Here is a 21,085-nt window from a genome sequence, read left to right as displayed (position 1 = left end):
ACAGAACTGAGGTGGATGATGACATCACTGTAAAAAAAGCTGAAAGGATACTTTGCGCACAGTCGAACACAATTTAAATGTGTATGTGCAGGTTGCACATACACAGTTACAGAAATCCTGCGGAAATGATAAAAAGTTACAAAAATCTGTATGCTGATCCTCACATACGCATACAAAAGTGAAGTATACTTTGGCCTTTAGAATGGTAATGACACACACAAAAAAAATTCATTCAAAAAGAAAGGAAAAATTAAAATAAGGATTTGTTTATTGAGTAATAGATGGAATAATGAATGATAAAATTAATTTATTGTAATATATGCGATATAGAAAGTAATAACTCATTCAGGTCACTTTAGACCCATGTTGTATATGTCCAAAACTGTTACTTTTCAGGAACACTGACAGACTTAAAGGGTGACCAATTGCATTGATTTATGACAAAAAAATTAAAAATTATGAAATATATAGCCTAATATATTAAACATAATAAGACTTACATCCATCAAATATACAAAAGTAGCCTTGTTAAGAGGTGAAATGTGTGGCAGATGAACAGTTGTCTGCAGTAAATATGTTCCTACTTGCAAAATTTGCAAATATTAAAGATTTCTATATGGGTCATTTTTGACCCATGTGTGTAAAATTGATGTAGAAACTGTGTTTGTTTATAAAGTAAGAAAGAAAAAATAAACATAATTATTTGTATAAAATCAAAAACAAGATATTTAAGGAATACCTGGAATAAATAAATGACAAAATAAATTTCTTTCAAAGATTCAGCGAAGAAACACTCAGTCATGACTGAAATTGCATAGGAAATGAATACGGGTCATTTTTGACCCATGTGTGTAAAATTGATGTAGACAAACAAAAACTGTGTTTGTTTATAAAGTAAGAAAGAAAAAATGAACATAATGATTTTTGTCAATCAAAGACAAGATATTTAAGGAATACCTGGAATAAATGAATGATAAAATACATTTCTTTTAAAGATTCAGCAAAGAAACACTCAACCGTTATTGAAATTACATAGGAATGAATACGGGTCATTTTTGACCCATGTTGCACATTAGAAGGGTAGTGATACAAAAATGATTTTTATTAAAAAAGTAAGAAAGAAAAAATTAAAATGAGGATTTGTTATGATCAAAAACAAGTTAATTGAGGAATACCTGGAATACTGAATGATGAAATTAATTTCTTGCAAAGATATAGAAAATAAAAACTCAGCCGGGTCATTTTTGACCCATGTTATGCATCAAAGGGTTAAATCTGGTGCTCCACGCCCCAAGAGCTCGCGCTTGCCTTAAACAACATAAAAAAAAGTTCAAACAGCTAATATAACCCTCAAAATGGATCTTTACAAAGTGTTCGTCATGCAGCATGTCTAATCGCGTAAGTACAGTGTTTATTTTGATGTTTACATTGATTCTGAATGAGTTTGAGGCTATGCTCCGTGGCTAACGGCTAATGCTACACTGTTGGAGAGATTTATAAAGAATGAAGTTGTGTTTATGAATTATACAGACTGAAAGTCTTTAAAAATGAAAATAGCGACGGCTCTCTTGTCTCCGTGAATACAGTAAGAAACGATGGTAACTTTAACCACATTTAACAGTACATTAGCAACATGTTAACGAAACATTTAGAAAGACAATTTACAAATATCACTAAAAATATCATGTTATCATGAATCATGTCAGTTATTATTGCTCCATCTGCCATTTTTCGCTATTGTTCTTGCTTGCTTACCTAGTCTGATGATTCAGCTCTGCACAGATCCAGACGTTAATGCCTGCCCTTGTCTAATGCCTTTCATAATGTTGGGAACATGGGCAGGCATATGCAAATATTGGGGGCGTACACCCCGACTGTTACGTAACAGTCGGTGTTATGTTGAGATTCACCTGTTCGCCTGGAGACATTGGAAATATGCCCGCCGAGTGAACTTTCCTTGAAAGGGACTTTGGTAAGTTACAACTTAACCTAGTTACTTAACTTACACACTACTAAATATTTTTGGGTTGCACCATTATAGTTAGTTAAAGCATAACTCTACATGAAAACTAAATATTTACTGAAGCCTCCGACCAGGAGGAATGGTTTTACCCGACAGACTTGAATCCTTCAGATATATATGATAATGTTGACATTAACACTCACTTACATTTTAAGAGAGAAAACATTATGTGAATAAATTACTTTGAAGCCTCTCTTTAACACAAACCCTATATTTTGCCTTAAGAACAAATGGTGCAACCAAATAAAGTACAGAGTTATTTACGAACTAGTAAGTAATTAAGCCTCTAGTGTGGACTTTACGTTCTATTTTAAATAAGAACTTCTGAATGACTGGTGCAACCCTACCCAGGTGATCAGGTGATAACCTTTGACCTCACCCATTAGTCTATATAGCCTAACTGTCTTATTTATGTCATTGTGTTTTTGATTTTTTGTTGAACATAAATTCAGTTTTTTTGAGTCTATTTTAAGAAATCAAAATCCAAAAAACATCAGCAGCCATTACTCCAGTCTTCACATGATCCTTCAGAAATCGTTCTAATATGCTGATTAGGTGCTCAAGAAACATTTCTTATTATTATCAATGTTGAAAATTACTGTAAAACCCAATAAGTTAAGGTAACTAAAACCATTTGAGGAAACTGATTGCCCTAAACATTTATGTTTTAAAACATTTTAAATTCGAATGTAACAGAACATTACCCCAACAGATCACCCCCAATATTAATATTGTTAAAAAACACTTAAAATAACACTTACTTTTAACATTTTTGCTCCTTTAACAGTTAGAAGAAAAGTATGCTGGGAATTAGAAATCTGCTTTAACTCATTCCGTTTGAGTTTTGCATAATACATTCAGTTATAGCTGTTTTCAGTTAAGTACAATGAACTTTAAGTAATATTTGAGTAAAAAACAAGTTAAAAAAAAAAAAAACTTGTTTCATTCAGTCCATTTCACTGTTAGGTTTTTGTGCTGCTTAATATTTTTGTGGAAACCATGAGAGGTTTTTTTTTTTTTTCAGGATGCTTTGAATAAAACTATTAAAGAAGAGTTTGCCCTGGGTTTGACAAATCAGTGTTCCACCAGGTCCATGAAGGCCTTCATATCTCTGAGATATACTGATAATATACTGACGTTTAAGGGTCTCTTTCCTCTTGCTTTTGTACACTGTATGGGAGTGGTTTCCTCTGGAGTCAATGGTCAACATTTCCTGTTGAAGTCCAGAGTAAAAGCTTAGAGAAACATTTCACAGTTCAACCAACAACGAAACTGCACAGTTAAAAGTACAATAGCTCAAGAATTTGTTAAAATTTCTTGTTAATTCACAAATTTGGTGTAAAATAAAATCTAGAAGCCAATTTGGCAAAACAACATGTTGCAAGATCAAGATACTTCTTGCTTACAGTTCAGTTGGTCCAGTAATGGTATGGATACTGTACATTATACCCTCTTGCCTTACAGTGTTTTAACAAACAGCTGTCTATTTTAATATACTAAAAGAAATTAATTTATTCCTGTGATGGCAAAGCTGAATTTTCAGAAGCCATTACTCCAGTCTTCAGTGGTCACATGATCCTTCAGAAATCATTCTAAATTATTCCAAACCTTTGACTATAGTATATGTTATAATTTAATTATTAATTTTTTAATCTTTTTAAAAATAAATAGAAATGCAAGAATACAGGCATATATTATGTTTTATTAACAAATTTCGAGAGGAGAACGTTCAGATAATCTACCCACTCAGCACAAGAGAGGAAGCTTATATATAGAGCCGAGTTCCACAACAGTTTCTCCACTATCCCTCCTCAACTCCAACTCTTTACTCTTGATTGTTCCTATTCCAGTCAGGGATGGGGGAGTGCTCTGGGTTCGGCCCAGATTCCGAGCTCAGAGCCCTCTCCTCGGACAACACGCAAAATACTCATATTTTATACTATATCTGATTATATGTAAGTGTGAACTTGTGAATACAGACCAAATAAGAAACAGCATGAGTGTTCTTGACGAGTTCTTGAGGAGTAATACAGTACTTCAGATGGTTTGCAGTACAGGAGTCTCTTTATCTCAACAGACAGCTTCACAGAAATGAATCATGTAGCCTAGTTTTGAAGAGGAACAATATTAAAGTGTGACATTTTGATTAGCTCTAAAGCTTCTACAATATATATGGCAAATAAATTCTTAGTCAAATCAAATTTTAGTAAGACTGCTCTAGATGTGTTTTTGCAATTTTAGCTTGTAAGCAATGTAATGTTATTTTATTTGCATGACTGTTTTTGTGCTGTATGTCATGGTGTCCATGAATCAACACATGCGGATTGTTCTTTTGAATACAGTGGCAACTTTTCTGCTTTCTTTTATATACATTATGGCCAAAAGTACGTGGACACCCCCCTGCAAACAAGCCTGCACTGGCCCTTTACGGGCCCCCTTAGGGCTTTGCTCACTGACAAAACATTAGCCCCTTAGCGCTGGCCCTGCATGGGCAGCCCTCACTTTAGCCTCCAGGAAGCCACCGTTATGGAGGTAAGTGCTTGCTTTAGTTGAGGCTCTTGACCCTTCTTATCTTTAATGTTTCTTTGGCTGCTGTAACTGTGTGTTTCTGAAGCACATTTGTTATAGCAAAAGTTGCGAGAAGAAAAACTGATCAGATGATTTAGTCATCATGTAATTGTCTGATTCACTGATCTCACCCAGAGTCTGATCTTTGAGGACGTTATTTAGATTTAATAATTTCACGTTATAGTAGCCCTAATATACCACTGCATGACATTTTGTTCTGCTTTAATATTTTGAATGTTTTTAAGACATTATGCAGAAATTATTTAGACAGGATCATGTAGACTCACACAGACATCAAGAGTCAGCATATGAACCTCAACAATGGTGACAATCAACAAAATATTCAACTCTGAACATCACAAAAAAAAGCTTTTTGTTGATTGTCACCATTGTTGAGGTTCATACACTGATTCTTGATGTCTGTGTGACTCTACCTGATCCGTGTTTGAGTAATTTCTTCATAATGACTTAAAAACATTCAAAATATTAAAACACAAAATTTCATGCAGTGGTAATCTAGAGCTCCTATAATGTGAAATTATTAACTAATAGTCCTCAGAGATCAGACTCCAGGTGAGATCAGTGAATCATGACCCACTTAATTCTATTGGTAACGACGGAACTTGCAACCATAGTTCGCTTTGGGAAATGCTCCCAAATCAGGTTTTTCTTCTTGCAACTTTTGCTATAACAAATGTGTTTCAATATCACACAGTTACAGCAACCAGAAAAACATTAAAGTTAAGAAGTCAAGAATCAAGTGCTTACCTCCATAACAGTGACTTCAACTTTATTATTTTCATTAAAACAGTGCAATGGCTTCCTGGAGGCTAATGCCCCCCGTTTACACTAGTGCATTTTTGTTTTAAAATGAAAACAATCCTCGTCTACACTGGCGTTTCCACAGCATTTCAGAAACGTTTACACTGAAATGCAACCCCAGCATTTTCAAACTAAAACGGGCTCTGCAGCGTTTTTGGAAGTCTCTGTTTTCGAGGATCGTAACCGTAGCAAAACTTAGTAGTATAAACGGGGCCTAAATGAAGGCTGCCGGTGCAGCACTAAGGGGTCCAACGTTTTGCCAATGAGCAAATTCTCAGGGGCCCTGCACTGACAGCCCTAAGTGGCCAATACCTCACTCATATGTGAGTGCTGAGCATTTACGATTTCAGGCCAAAAGAAAAATATTGCTTTGTACAACAGTCAAACATCAAGTTAATACTGAATAACTTTTTTCAACATAAGACGGTTCCAAACGAAGGTTGAATCAGGGTTAGGCTATGCATCTCTGAACAACACAGTAGTATTTCCTTCCTGAATAAATCAGCGTTTTTGAACAAATCAATTCGAATGAGTGATTCAATAGTTCATTACACATGTCAATTTCAATGTGTAATGCAATTGGTGTCCTAGTGAATGATTCTATTGCACTCAATATGTGTAGGTGGGGGAAAAACACATCATTTGGCTCCCTGTTATTTTATCTTCAGATATTACAGGTGATTTTCACTTTTTACAAAACACCAAAGTAGATAAGTGGAAAACACCCTAAAGACACTACATTTTAAAAATGTAATCCAGTTTCATAACCATAGATTAATTTAACACTTACCCGCCCCAAACTGGCTCAGGAAATGTTCCTGGAGGCGAACCGGAACATGTATTTTATAGGACTGAATGAGATATGTTCCATAATTCCCTATAATCAATTGGACCACTATCAGGAAAATGAAACAAAGACTAATGACAATGTTCATGGACCATTTCCTGGGTTATTGTGAGCAGGTCACAGGAGTTAGACTGTCTCCAGAAATAAGACAAGGCTGGCCTCCAGAGCAGTGGCACAGATTCCCCTTGTAAAAAAAAAAAGAAAAAGTGAATTGATGTAACCCTGAGGGACTGTAAAGATAGGATATCACTGGGAATGGAATGTGTATTGTAAGCACACTCGCAGAAGTGAAACATAACAAACTTGTAGACATTAGACTGTAAGCATTATGTGGTATCTACTTGACAATTTGAAATGAAGTGATTTTTTATATATATAATTTTGTAAAAACCAAACTCTAATCCTTTTCCATTAACTCTTAAGTTTGTGCAAATATAAATATAATTAAATATGAGCAATTATATTATATTATATTATATTATATTATATTATATTATAAAGGTAGGTTTAGGTACATAAATATATAAATATATATTTCATTGTATTTAAATGTATATAATTATTTATTAATTATTAATTATTTATTAATTATATATTAATTATATTGATGTTATATCATTATATAATTATATTTACATATAATTAAATATAAACATCTAAAAACAAACCTAATTCCATTTAATTATATTTAAATATATAGATATGTAAATATATATTTCAATGCAATTATTTATATAATTATATTAAAACAAACTTCTAAAAACAAACCTAATTCCATGAATTATACATAAGTATATATTTCCTCATTTAGAGAATGGTAACAGTAGACATTGTGCATCTAGTAAAACTGGTTGCCCAAGGAGGATTGTGGTAGTAGAAGTATGTCCTGTAAAAAGTATTTTTGTATTCTGACCTTTCATTCTGTGCTGCCTCTAGTTTTGCTTTCATTGGCAGGCGATAGGTTTGATGTGCTTTTGTGTTGGAGGATGATGTCAGCTGAGTTATTGGGAACACCTGCTGAATTACGCACAATGCTGCCACACGAGGGGAAAAAGGTTGAGACCTATCCTTTCTGTGAGTGCATCTAAGTACCATTGTGTGTGTTCATGTGAACACGTGTGCAAACCCTGGAAACAGACACCCAGCATGGGCTTCCAGCTTATTGTAAAAGCGGCAGTGTGCTTCCTCTGCTTTTTTAACCATCCTTGTACCTCATTTCTCTTCCATCGCATTTAATGCCTCTAATCAGAGTGTTTGAACTAGAGAGTGAAAGCCTTCATTTTATAAGGACAACTCCCTCTATTGTGCCCTTAATGGCCTGGCATTTTTATTAGACCAAATACTCACATGGTGATCAGTCTTTGACTTAAAAGGAATAGTTCACCCAAAAAATTATAATGTTGTTCCTTCATGACTTTCTTTCTTGGAACACAAAAGAGTAAATCTTGATAAATGTACTGGCTACTCATTTCTAATGAAAGTAAATAGGGATCTAGGCTGTAGAGCTCCACTATAACAAAAACACCATAACAAGAATACAAAATATACCTTTTCTAATATATTCCATTTCTTCTGAAGTCATAGAATATCTTTGAATGTGGAACTTGAAGCCTTTATTTAATCTTCCTTACTGCTTTGACAATTGAAGAGAGAGCAGCCTAAATCCCTATTCACTTTCATTAAAGGGCATCTATTATGCAAAATCCACTTTTATATGGTGTTTGGACATACATGTGTGTTGGCAGTGTGTGAACACATCCACCCTATAGTGATAAAAATCCACCAACTCCTCTTTTTTTTCTCATTAGACATGATGTTTTGATTGACATCACACTGCTAAGGCCATACCCACAGCCGCTGACTGACAGTCCTGCATTACCATAGTTTCTGCAGTCAGCGAGTTGTACGCTGTCCGCCATTTTCTCCATGCCCAAGTAACTGTAGTGACAAAAATGTAGAGATGTTCCAATATCCCTTTTCCATTCCCGATACCGATTCCGATACCTGAGCTCAGGGTATCGGCCGATAGCGAGTACTAATCCGATACCTGAGTGCAGGGCTCTGAACCGGTTCAAGGAACGAAAATGAAAACGGAAAACGAACGAAATTTTGACGGAACGTAACCAGAAACGGAAACTGAATCAAATTGAATCGTTTTGAACAGAAACGCTCATTTGAAATGGCCATTAACCGGTTAAAAATGTTATTTTTTCGTTATTTAAAGGGTTACTTCAGGATTTAGCATTAAGCTTTGTATTAGTAGAACACCACTAGTATTTTCGAATTACCGTGCTTTCCCCCTTCATATCAGCCCGAGATGAGAGATTTATGCATTTTTATTCTGTAAAAAAGCCTCCAATGACGCAAAAATCGTCATTTTGCGTCATCGGAGGCTTTTTTGGCCAGAGGCTTAAAACTACAGCCAGTAATAGCAGGTAGTTCCGCATTTTTTCACCACGCCCATACATATGCGCGTTTGAGGTTACTCACGGACATAGATCAAAGATTTTATCAAAAGTGGGTGTCAATTATATTTTTAAGCTTACAGTAATTAACTTTATTTTGTCTGCACTACATCAGTGGTTCATCTCGCAAATTTATCGGTCTCTGCAGTCATCTCAACCAATACAGCAACAGGCTTTTGTGGTAACGTTATAAATAGATAAATAGACTAACTCAGTTTTACAGAACAGTGGCTTTACTTTGATAACAGTCAACTTATATGCAACTTATGTAATTGTCTATCTAACGTTACTTTGCTAAGTTTGCAGTTTTACTGCTACCTACAACACTACATATAGGCTACTGTGTTATCAGTCTAGTATCAGCGAGTCTTACCTCTAGGCGAATACGCTTAGTACCAGATGGCCCAGGCTGTTCGTCCTCTGGGAAAGTGAATATCGATGGTATCGCGGTGTCCTTCAGAATGGTTCTCTTCATTGCAAGGATATTTGGTTCGTAGTCCTCGTGCTTGAAATGGAGACTACATATTCTGCGTTTTTTAGGTTTTCTATAACAGCGTCATCTCCAAACTTCGGGTGTTTGATGGCCCGCAGCCACTGTTTACATCGCTCCAAATCTTTAACTTAATCGGAAAATGATGGAAACTTACTTGTCCTTTCCTGGTTTTGGGTGTACATCCAGGTACAAAGCAATTTAGCACCATTTCGCTGTAAATGTATGAACTAACTCACGATTTATAGAATTAATATGTAACAAAGCAAGCCTAGTTGTTTGAATTTTCCCGGTAATGCCGCCTGTAACCGATAGGCGTGGTTTGGGCGTGGCCTCGCAGGGGCAGCAAAACAAGTGCATTCTGGGAGTTGTTGTCTTTCATCCACATTAGTCAAAAATACATTTTCTGCCTTTTCTCAGTCTAGAAAGCTCCAAATTCAAAAATAATTTCACATTTCTACTACATAAATGACCAATTTTAAATACACATTCATCTTTCCAGGGGTGAAGTACCCCTTTAATATTTTGATTTGGCAGTCAACCAATCACGAATTCAAATAGTACAGCCTATGCAAATGTGACGCTGATGCATCCAACGTTTGTGAAATGCCCGCGCTCACGTTCTAAAGTGAGATGCACGCACTGACGCAAGTCATCATAGGTTAGGTAAGTCACAATGGCAATGCCCTGGCATTAGTTTTTCTGATGATATGTCACCAACCGTCAAGCATTAGGCCTACATTTAAGTGCAAATGAATGTCAAGTAATATGCAGCTTGTTGTGTGTTTTTGAAACCAGCGGAAATTACAGGATAGTAGAACATGAGTTCACACAACGCCACATCACGCCCATGCAGCGGTTCGGTGAACGGAGAAAACAGAATAAAACTATAGGCTTAAATAACACATATACAATAAAAGGGAATATTTAGGCCTATAGGCTGCGCAAAATATTTCACCATATACTTAGGTCTACAGATTAACAAAACGAAAGTGGTTCATTGTGGCACACTCTAACGATCTAGGAAAGGAAACAGACATTCTGCTTGTTTTCGTTATTTAAATGTCTTTTGTAAATGTATGAACAAAGACTATAGAATAACACAAGACGTGTCACTCGTATTGATTTGAATGGGAGAAAGTGAAACGGGCAATATGGCGGAATAAGTCCCGCCTTCTAAATAAGAGCCAATCGCCGACTGGTAAAGTCATCGCGTCACTGCAGCACTGGTTTCTATAGAAACAGTCAGACGCGCGCCTCTGAAATGAGGCACAGGAGACGCGCATTTACATCTGCGCATGCGCATTAGCTTGATCCAGCCTAAAAAATATAGTTTTTTTAGATTTGATTGGTGATTACAAATATGAAATTTAATCGTAAGATTGGCGAACAGTTTTGGAGAATTTTATGTTTCCCCATTCAAAGAGCTGCATGATGCCCAGGATGCCCGAGAGGCGTTTCAAAGATGGCCGCCGAGTGAAATGACTTGTCTTAAAGGGACTTTGGTATGAATTATGTCTGGCTTTTAAATTACGACCATAAACCATTACGGAGTAGGCTACAAAGCTTACATAATAAATAGCCTAATAGTTTAGCATTCGTTTCGAAAAAGGAAACAGTGACGAATAAGAAAGGTAGGCTTCAGATTCACTTTAAATTAATTCGTTTAGCATATTATTTAGTTTTATTTCTAATAAATAACCCTGTAATTTCACTGCTCTTCGCTTGCTCTAAACAGTGGTTGCTTATGGCAACACAGCACAACTTCCTGTTGTTTGCATTCTGAGCCGCAAAGAAGAATTGATTTCCGATTTGCTGTGTTAAGCAAAGATAGCGGGCATATGCGTAATTTGCGGGTGGGATGGGTGGGACATGTCCCCACCACTTTTTGAAAGGGTCGATATTGTCCCCACCACTTTTTGAATCATCTCGCGGCATCTCGCGGATATGTAATACAAAAGAAACACCTCTAGTTGATTATCAATTTGTGTTAATAATAGGCGATCTGGCGCTGGGATGTGTTGTTTTTGAAATCATGTTGAGTGCTCGTTGTCGCTGCTATCAGAGGCGCAACAGTGTTCTCTTGGCGCTCGTGCACACTGCGCAGTGTTCACACGGACCAGCGCTTCAATCTATCGCTCTGTTGCAGAGACTCTCTATTTGTTACGTCGAATCACAAAACAAAATACACATAAACGTGTCCCTGCTCTTCATATACAATCACTGACGAACATCTTTGGTTTTAATGAAAAAAAAAAAAACAAAAAAAAAATCATACATTGGATTCGAACCCAGAATCTCTTGCATGCTAAACGAAAATATTGCCTCCAGTTCATCAGGACAATCTATTTTGAACAGCGGATCCACGTATTTATTAACTAATATACATACTCTCGAGACGTAGGCTATTGCATTAGAGATGTAAGGAAGAAACTATCATATTAATTTTAATATCATATTATTATTATTGTAATAATACAATTGCAAAATTGCAATACCCACCCCCCACATACACATTCCTGTCCCACCCACTTTTTAAAACAAAGTTATGCCACTGATAGCGGGCACAACTAGATATTGTTTAAGAAAATGGTATTGGATCGGTACACATGAGTTTAATCACTCGCCGATACCGATGCTAGAATTTTTTCTGGTATCTGGTGGTATTTCCGATACTAGTATCGGAATCGGAACAACCCTACAAAAATGTCTTATAAGCAATCCCGGTGTTCTGTTGTTAGATGTGAACATAAGAGTCCTCATTTTCTCCCAACATCTGAGTCACTGAGGATGCAGTGAACACCGTTGCTGACAATCATCATTTTGGCTGCGTGAGATTCTCCAGTTTTGTTGTTGTTAAGTATCTGAAGTGTGAGCAGTTAAAACTCCACCCTCTTCAGGAAAAGGGGGCCGGGAGCAGCAGCTCATTTGGCATTTAAAGAGACACTGCTTGTTTTTGCTCACACCGAAAATAGGGGCAAATTTGACAAGCTATAATAAAAAATCTGTGGGGTATTTTGAACTGAAACTGCACACATTCTGGGGATGCCAGAGACTTATATTAATTCTTATGAAAAGGGCATAATTGGTGCCCTTTAAATGGAAAGGAAACTTGGAACTGTTTCATTGTCTACTTTTATGAAACTTATGTTGCTTTTTTGTCATTTGACAGCTTGAAAATACTCTATATTTTCATGATTTTTAAAAGAGTGGTCAGTATATTTAACAATTCTCCTTTAATGTTCGAAAGAATAAAGACAGTCATAATGGTTTGGAAGTTGGTTATATATATAGTGTAAATACTTTATATTGATGTTTGCTTAGGTTTTCAAGAGTAATTTACTACCTGAATATACTCCTTCACTAACACTGCCATCCCCAACACCCTGCCCAAACTGATCCAAAACGTGTTTGGTGCAAAAAAAAAAAAAAAAAAAAAAAAAATCCATAACACTAGAGAGAAAAACAAAACAATCCAACGAATAGTTATGTCTAGAGTGTGTTCTAATTCCTCAGCCTCTTTCAGACTGTATAGTCTCCCTTGTAGCGTTCAAGGCGGCCGAGCCTGAGGGTGAAGTGGGAAGACTTTGTTTTGACACTGTGGGAAAGCAAGCTTTGTTCTTCCTTATCTTATTCCTCAGGGTTCCACTGTGCTCTCTCTCTTTCTCTCTCTCACCACCCTGAGCGCAAAGCTGCAGACATTCACTCAGAAGTGGAAGCTTTCATGTGGCTGAATCTGCACACATGTACAGACCTCCCATCTCCAGCGAAGACCTGTAGCAATGGAGGCTTTTTCAAAATAGTGTCTGGCTTTTGTTTTAGTATAAGTTAGGAAAGTGTTAGATAATGGGTCTTTCATGTGGCATATGTTAAGGCTGACCCACATACTATTTGGTGTAAAAATACCTGTGAGAATGTTTAATGATAAACTCCAAGAAGAGGGTAAAACAAAAACTTTTTTGTAGTTGTTGTTTTTTTTTTTTTTCATTTCGTTTCATGAGGACACTGGGGATAGTTGTCACATTTTACTCGGAATAGGTTTATTATTGAGGCTACTGGAAAAATAAAAGTTTCATTAAACACAAATTGACATTTTTGTGCTCTTTTGAGGCATGTTGTCACAAACCTGACAATAAAACAGCCTTTTACAGCTTTTCCAGAATTTGAATTAAAAATGTACTAAATTTGAATTTAATTTTAACTGAAAAGACTATACATTTTATAATTAACATTTTTCATTGTAAAACAATTATATATCAAACTGTTGTTTTGACCAAGAAATATTGTAACTAATACAATTTTATAAATAAATCATTTAAATTTTGCATGTTGCTATTATTATTTTTTTTTCAGTGTTGTTATTCCATGCATTTTGCCATTTGCATAGACATATTGTGCTCTATCCTGAGGCAAAATATACAGTCACGTGTCCATAGCAGGAGAGAAATGACTCCATAGGGAACGCTGACATGTAACCCAGACCGGTTTTCATCTAATCCTATCAGGATTTCTGAGAGAGGTGTGAAACGTGAAGGGAGGGTAAAAAGAAGGCCTGTATAAGCTCAAGGCTATACCAAGAAGGGGTTAAAAACTGCTGGTCATATCCATTTTAGGGCAATGAGTTTTGCAAACCTCATGGATTTGGTACATAAATGAACCACCCTATTAAATTTTTCCTCCCCACCCTATGAACATCAGTGATAAATGGCACAAAGACACACCCACAAGCTTCCACTGACATAAGAGTTTTTTCATATATATTGAGCATCACATGGTCACATTTTTTCCTGAACATTTACAATGTGCACCAATGTCTCTTCAAATTAAAAGGGAAGGTGTGCCACGACATCCCTTGGGGTCCATTTCCCAATTACTTTTTGCTCCCCAAGCCAAGATCATTTGTTAACAAATATAACATGCCCGACTGTAAAGTGCATAAACCTGATACGAAATTGTGTTTAAATGCTTGACTGGAGTGCTGAAATGGTTCCAGGGGTTTATTACTTACACCTTATTAGGAAAAAAAGCATTGAAGTTTTCAATGGGTGAAGTGATCTTGAGCGGAAAGATTAAGCTGCCTGTATTACAAGCAGCCAAAAAAAAAAAAAATCTTCTTAAGCTGCAGATTTCATCCACCCAAAAAGAGATTAAGGATCCATTGATGGATTACATTTTACAGAAATGTTATGTGAAATAGCCTATGTCTGTCTTCTGTGATGACTCATACCATAGGATGACTATGACCAGTTGCTGAATCTTAGGCATGTGCTTGATTAACATTCTTTTGTATAGTCTTTTGTATAACCTTTGTTCATTGATGTCAAATAATGAGCTACTATGCAAAATTCACTTTCAAACCACTCCAATTCTGTTAAAATATTTTTTTATATATAAATCTGTACCTGACCAAACATAGGGATAACAAAGAATAGTTTACTTTTTACGCATACGTGAGGGTCAACGTACAGTGCGTGATGCGAATTTCGTCATCAAACAAAATGTACACAAAGCACCGAATTTTTGTAACCGTGCAGTTTTGGGGGTTTTTTTTGTTGTTGTTGTTGTTGTTGTTTTGTTGCAGTAATTAGTTTATCCACAAGGTGGCAACCTTGTCCTCGGGGCATGGATTCACAAGGTAGTCGAAGAAAACCTGCATAAACAGAACAGACCAGAACGCATGCAAGCTACAGGGAGACAATGGTGGCCTGCATAAATGACAGATTGTGCAAAGAGGTTAGAAAGTATCCTCATTTGTACAACTCTAGCATGAAAAAATACACATAACTCGTGGAGAGAGCTCAAAACGGTGCATGCGTCAGACGCCTGTGTACACGTACGAGTCAAGTGAAGTGTACTTTGCAAGGCTGTGCGTTTGACTGTAAAAAAACATATAAGTATACCCAGGGCTAAACTGTCAACTACAAATCTCCATAAATTAAGTTGTGTTCTAATGAGATTGCTCAGCCCAGCATCAAAGATGTTCATTCAGTGTGAGTGTATTACATTCATTTAACACCATGCAGAGTTTAGGAAAGCACGGTGAGCAAAGTACATTTAAAACCAACTTAAAATTGATTGATTGTGATTAGAAATTCTGTCACTTGTAATTTTTGGCTGGTTATTTTACCATTTTAAACCAACACAATTTTTAGAAAAAAAGAAAAAAAAGTAAGTACCCTTATCCCCTCTCTTAAACATAACCATCACTGGGGCATATTACAGATCATATGAAAATGTACAAATGAGATTGTATGAATTCACCAATTAGCCACCAATTCCGCAAAATGTAAAACAGTTACGAATTGCCTTGTGTTGTTTAAACCAACATTGATAAATCAGTGTATTTAACAGATTTTAAGCAAGTAACCAAACCAAATCTCAGGTCTGTGCATTACGTTAAGTTCAGTGTGAGGCCTTTATTTGAACCCATATAAAGAAGTACGGAAGGTTTTTGTTTTGTTTTTCTGCTGGCTCCAATATGGAGCAATATGGAAAGACTGACCTGTCATATTTGAAGACAGGCCTGGGTTTTTGGCCCCAGACATACTAATGGTCCAGACAAGAAGATGTGACATTAGAGAATATTTCCATTAATTATTGTAATGTTGCTCTGTTATTTACAGAGGTTGATGAGCTAAACCAAATGCCTGTTTCTTTAATATAATATAACTGTCTAGTATGTTTTAGACTCTTTAAAGGGCACAGGCAGTTCAGAAGCATTTCTTATTAGCAAACTGCCAAACATTAATAAAATATAAAACCTAAAAGGACATCATGCGATTTCTAATCAGCATTTAGTCTAAGGGCTTCTCTGCAGCAGAGGATGTTTTTTCTTGGTTTCCTACCAACGAGTAAATAAACATGGTCCTTTATGAAATTTTGGACATCTCTGGACAAGTAATATTCATACAAGAGTTCGCCATGAGGTTTTGGCATATACTCCAAAGCTAAAGTAATTTCAACACCTGTTTCTTTCTTCTTTCAGATCCTCTTGTAAGTATTTCCAGCCTGAAACCTGGCAATAAAAACATTTACTTGCAAGACATTGTCCATTTTAAGCAGAGAGCGGTGTTAGGATTTTAATAGCAATTAGTGAGTGTGTGGCTGAGGAAATTATGTTAATTAAACAGCACAGCTGTGCGCTACGAGGGACATTTTAACTAACTAATGCTAATATTGTCAGCATACAAAAGCGTGCGGAGTGACGCGCACAGCATGTTCACTGTAATTTTCTGGTATAGTGAAGAAGAAAATGGTTGTGAATAGCAATTCTACAAATGCACAAAAGAGTCTTTTTATTGATAGTGGAAACTGAAGAAAGTGGCCACTTATTATTGACATCTGTTGAAATTCCTTTCCAGTAGAGTCAGGGAAAACAGTGTATATCTGATGGGGAGAATTGTGTACTGTAATGTTGCTAGAAGCAACAATACTCCCCTCCATTGTTCAGCATGTAAACATATGCATTTGTAGACTATTCGCTTTGTTTGGGCGGTTGGTTTGCATGTGTTTCTTCTAGTTTTCTAGCCTTTATTTCGGCAGGTCTTGGAAGGAAACATCAGTGTATGTAAGTGTGTTTGTGAGATTTCAAAATGCCATCACAATGCCTCAGTAATGAGGAAAGCCAGGAACGGTGCCAACAAAAAGTGTCGGCCTGTTTTATATTTCCCTTCATTATCAGCCTCAATAAGACCTGAGTGATTTCTAACAGGCCAATAAAAACACTCTATAAATCTGTCCAACTTTACCTTCAGCCATTTCAGTATGTCATTTCAGGGAGAGCATAAGCAATGCATTTCTCTTTGATGCGCCGATTCAAATCACTCGCATTGGCCTCTGTTTATTGCTTGGCATTAAAGCTGTCACAGGCAGATACGTTCTGTATGGGTGAATAAAGCATTGGTTTGAAAAAAGGGTCATTAAAATGTGTCAAAATAAATCTCACAGTTTCAAGTTTTTAGGTAAGGACATGATATTGTGTTACAGTACGTTTCATCTGGCTGATGTACAGTGGGGTCAAAAAGTCTGAGTTGTCCAAGAGTTGTATTTGTTAACATTAGTTCATGCACTGTGAACTAACATGAGCAAACAATGAATTACTGTATTTTTATGAACTAACATTACTAAAGTTTAATAAATACTGTAATAAATGTATTTCTCGTTGTTAGTTCATGGTAGTTAATACATTAAATAATGTTAACAAATGAGAGCTTATTGTAAAGTGTTACCCAAATTATGTCAGCATAGTTCAAGTGAAAACTATATGAATTTCATAATATCTTATGATAGTATTTGGAATATTCCAAAGAACATTTCAACACAACGGAAACATGAACATCTGAGCTTTTTTCCAAAGGAGTTTACACGATCAGTGTGACAAATGTACTTATTTGATGTGAGTGTGTTTGTGTACATGTTTTTCTATCTCGGTGGGGACTTCAACCTGATTGCACACAGACTCATGGGGACTCATGTAGTGTTGCCAAGTCTGCAGTTTTCCCGCAGAATTGGGCTACTTTAGCCCTACTCGGACGGGATTCGTTTTACAAGGGTAGATGGAGTAATGTAATTTTACCACAGGATGTCTGTAATATTAATAGCCAATTCACATGGGATAAGAAATCTCAGTATAACTAGCAGAAGTGGGAGGGGTAACTCGATTTACGCACCACCGTCACCTCCCTGTCATCATGTACGTATAACATTGCTTCTGATACCAAGTGCGTGAACACATATAATCTAAACATATAACCTATATAACAGTTAGGTCCGGTCAAACGATTTATTAATTAAAGGTGCCCTAGAATTAAAAATTGAATTTATCTTGGCATAGTTAAATAACAAGAGTTCAGTACATGGAAATGACATACAGTGAGTCTCAAACCCCATTGTTTCCTCCTTCTTATGTAAATCTCATTTGTTTAAAAGACCTCCGACGAATAGGCGAATCTCAACATAACACCGACTGTTACGTAACAGTCGGGGTGTATGCCCCAATATTTGCATATGCCAGCCCATGTTCCCAACCTTATGAAAGGCATTAGACAAGGGCAGGACGTCTGGGTGTGCACAGCTGTATCATCAGACTAGGTAAGCAAGCAAGGACAACAGCGAAAAATGGCAGATGGAGCAATAATAACTGACATGATCCATGATTACATGATATTTTTAGTGATATTTGTAAATTGTCTTTATAAATGTTTCGTTAGCATGTTGCTAATGTACTGTTAAATGTGGTTAAAGTTACCATCGTTTCTTACTGTATTCACGGAAACAAGACTGTCGTTTTTTAAACACTTGCAGTCTGTATAACGCATAAACACAACTTCATTCTTTATAAATCTCTCCAACAGTGTAGCATTAGCCGTTAGCCACGGAGCACTATCAAACTCATTCAGAATCAAATGTAAACATCCAAATAAATACCATACTTACGCAATTAGACATGCTGCATGACGAACACTTTGTAAAGATCCATTTTGAGGGTTATATTAGCTGTGTGAACTTTGTTTATGCTGTTAAAGGCAAGCGCGAGCTCGGTAGGCGGGGAGCATGAGCATTTAAAGGGGCCGCAGCCTAAATCGGCTCATATTTAATGATGCCCTAAAATAAGCAGTTAAAAAAATTCATTAAAAAAAAATCTATGGGGTATTTTGAGCTGAAACTTCACAGACACATTCAGGGGACACCTTAGACTTATATTACATCTTTTAAAAAGACGTTCTACGGCACCTTTAAATTCTGTTGGTAACAGGCACTTAGCTAAAGCTAAAAATAGTTTTGTGCCTCTGACAATGTGCTTTCGACCTTCTTTTTGATCTGAACGCGATTGGGCTAATTTTGGGCTAGTTTTGAGTAGCAGTTGGGCGGATTTTGTTGTGAAAACCTGGCAAACCTGAAAATTACATTGAGGTCCCCATGAGGAAACAAGCTTATAACTCATACAAAATTATTATTTTTTGTTTTGTTTTTTGAAAAATGCAGAAAGTGTTCTGTGATGGGCAGGTTTAGGGGTAGGGTTAGTGTAAGGGGATAGAATATAGTGTATAAAAACCATAGAGATGTAATATAGAGACAGAATATAGAGCAGGCTATAAAAACCATTATGTCTATGGAGAGTCCCTTCAAGGATAGTAAACCGGACGTGTTGGGGGGTGGGGGGGTGGTCCTGGTAAACCCATGTGAGAACAAATCTCTCCACAAGGATGGCAATACCAGAAATATTTGACATTGTGGGGATATTTATCGGTTCCCATGAGGCAAACAGCTAAGAAATCATACTAAGGGTTGTTTTTTGAAAATGTAAAAATTCAGATGGGTAGTTTAGGGAATAGAATATAAAGTTTGTACAGTATAAAAATCATTATGTCTGTGGAATGTCACCATGACACATGGAAACCCACCCAATTTGTGTGTGGGTGTATGTGTGTTTAAAATAAACATATAAGCTACAGAGCTTGCAAAGGAAGTAGACAATAAAAAAAGTATAACACATAATAAAAGAATATGGAATTACACCACTGACAGCCAGCAACTCAATTCACCAGCATCGCATGCTACATTTCATCCCTTCATACCACAAGTTCAAGTGACTTTTATAACCTTGTCTTCTTCTAATTCAGCTGCCAGTAATTGGTAGCAATAATTACATAGGCACTCTCATTGGTATATGAGGCAGGGTGTGCCCAGGGCAACAATGGGATGATCAACTCCTTCATTACCCATGGGGAACACTTACATCTCTCTCTCCAGCATAGGAAAGCATGAAAAAACAAAATAGCATATAGAGGCTCCATTTAGGCTTCTCACGCCTTCTGGAGACCAATTCCTAATAATCTAGGAACACTCTTTTCAGGTTTTCATTTTACAACAATAAACTAATGTTCCCAGAACGATCTGGGAACCAAAAAAAATGGTTTATCTTTAAATGATAACCAAAAATTGTAAATCTTTAAGTGTGGAGAAAAAGAAAAAGCCCTGCTGAAGCAGTTGAATCTTTAAAGAATGAAAACGCTAGTCCGGCTGCTTTCTATGAGGCAAATGAGGGAAAAAATGATAATGTTGGAATGCATGCAACAGAATGATAGAAAAGCATTCAGAGGTGACTGATGCGGTAGTCGGGAGTCTATTATCAGCATCGTGGATAAGGTTAATGCTGTGACAGTGAATAGGGGCAGACTCATATTCATGAATCTTCTTAAAAGGTCAATCATATTGTGCATTGCTTTTCATATTTTATTTATATTGCGCATAGTTTGATGGCTGGATGGTCATGTGGCACTAACTAAATCTTTTACCTTATTTTGTAATGCTATTTAAGCCTATGAGCCAAAGCTGTTAAACCCGATCCAAGGATCAGGAAGACAAAGCTTTGAAATACAGACGGCAGACAATTCAATGACTCAGTGTGCAATACTCATTAAATCAACCAAGCTCAACATATATATCTCTGCTGGGAGATTCATAAGCTATTTTGAGCAGGAGCAATTATGTGAATAGTGTGCACTCTGACTCCCCTGTCTCACTGTTCTTAAATTGATTTGGTTCATTATGGAACCTACGTAAACATCCCGCATATTTAGATGAAACAGCCTGCTGAGTGTTTAGTCACTCTTGGACTGGCCCATGTTAAGTGGTTGTGGGCTGTGGGGGATTTTTTTGGAGGGGGAATGCTGAGTCATCCACAGGTAAATTGCAGAGGTTGGTCAGTTCAGAGGGTAAAATAAGTCTGTTCTTGTGGATTAAACATGAACAAGCATCAGGCAAAAATCATCTCTTTATTCCAAGATGGTCTTAATGCTCTATTTCCCTTTAAAATGGCAAACACCTAGCACCAATAAATGGTTAATCATTAGTGAAAAGAGCTATCA

This window comes from Megalobrama amblycephala, linkage group LG19 (assembly GCF_018812025.1).
Source record: "Megalobrama amblycephala isolate DHTTF-2021 linkage group LG19, ASM1881202v1, whole genome shotgun sequence".
Classification (NCBI taxonomy): Eukaryota; Metazoa; Chordata; class Actinopteri; order Cypriniformes; family Xenocyprididae; genus Megalobrama; species Megalobrama amblycephala.
This window is presented reverse-complemented; position numbering follows the sequence as displayed.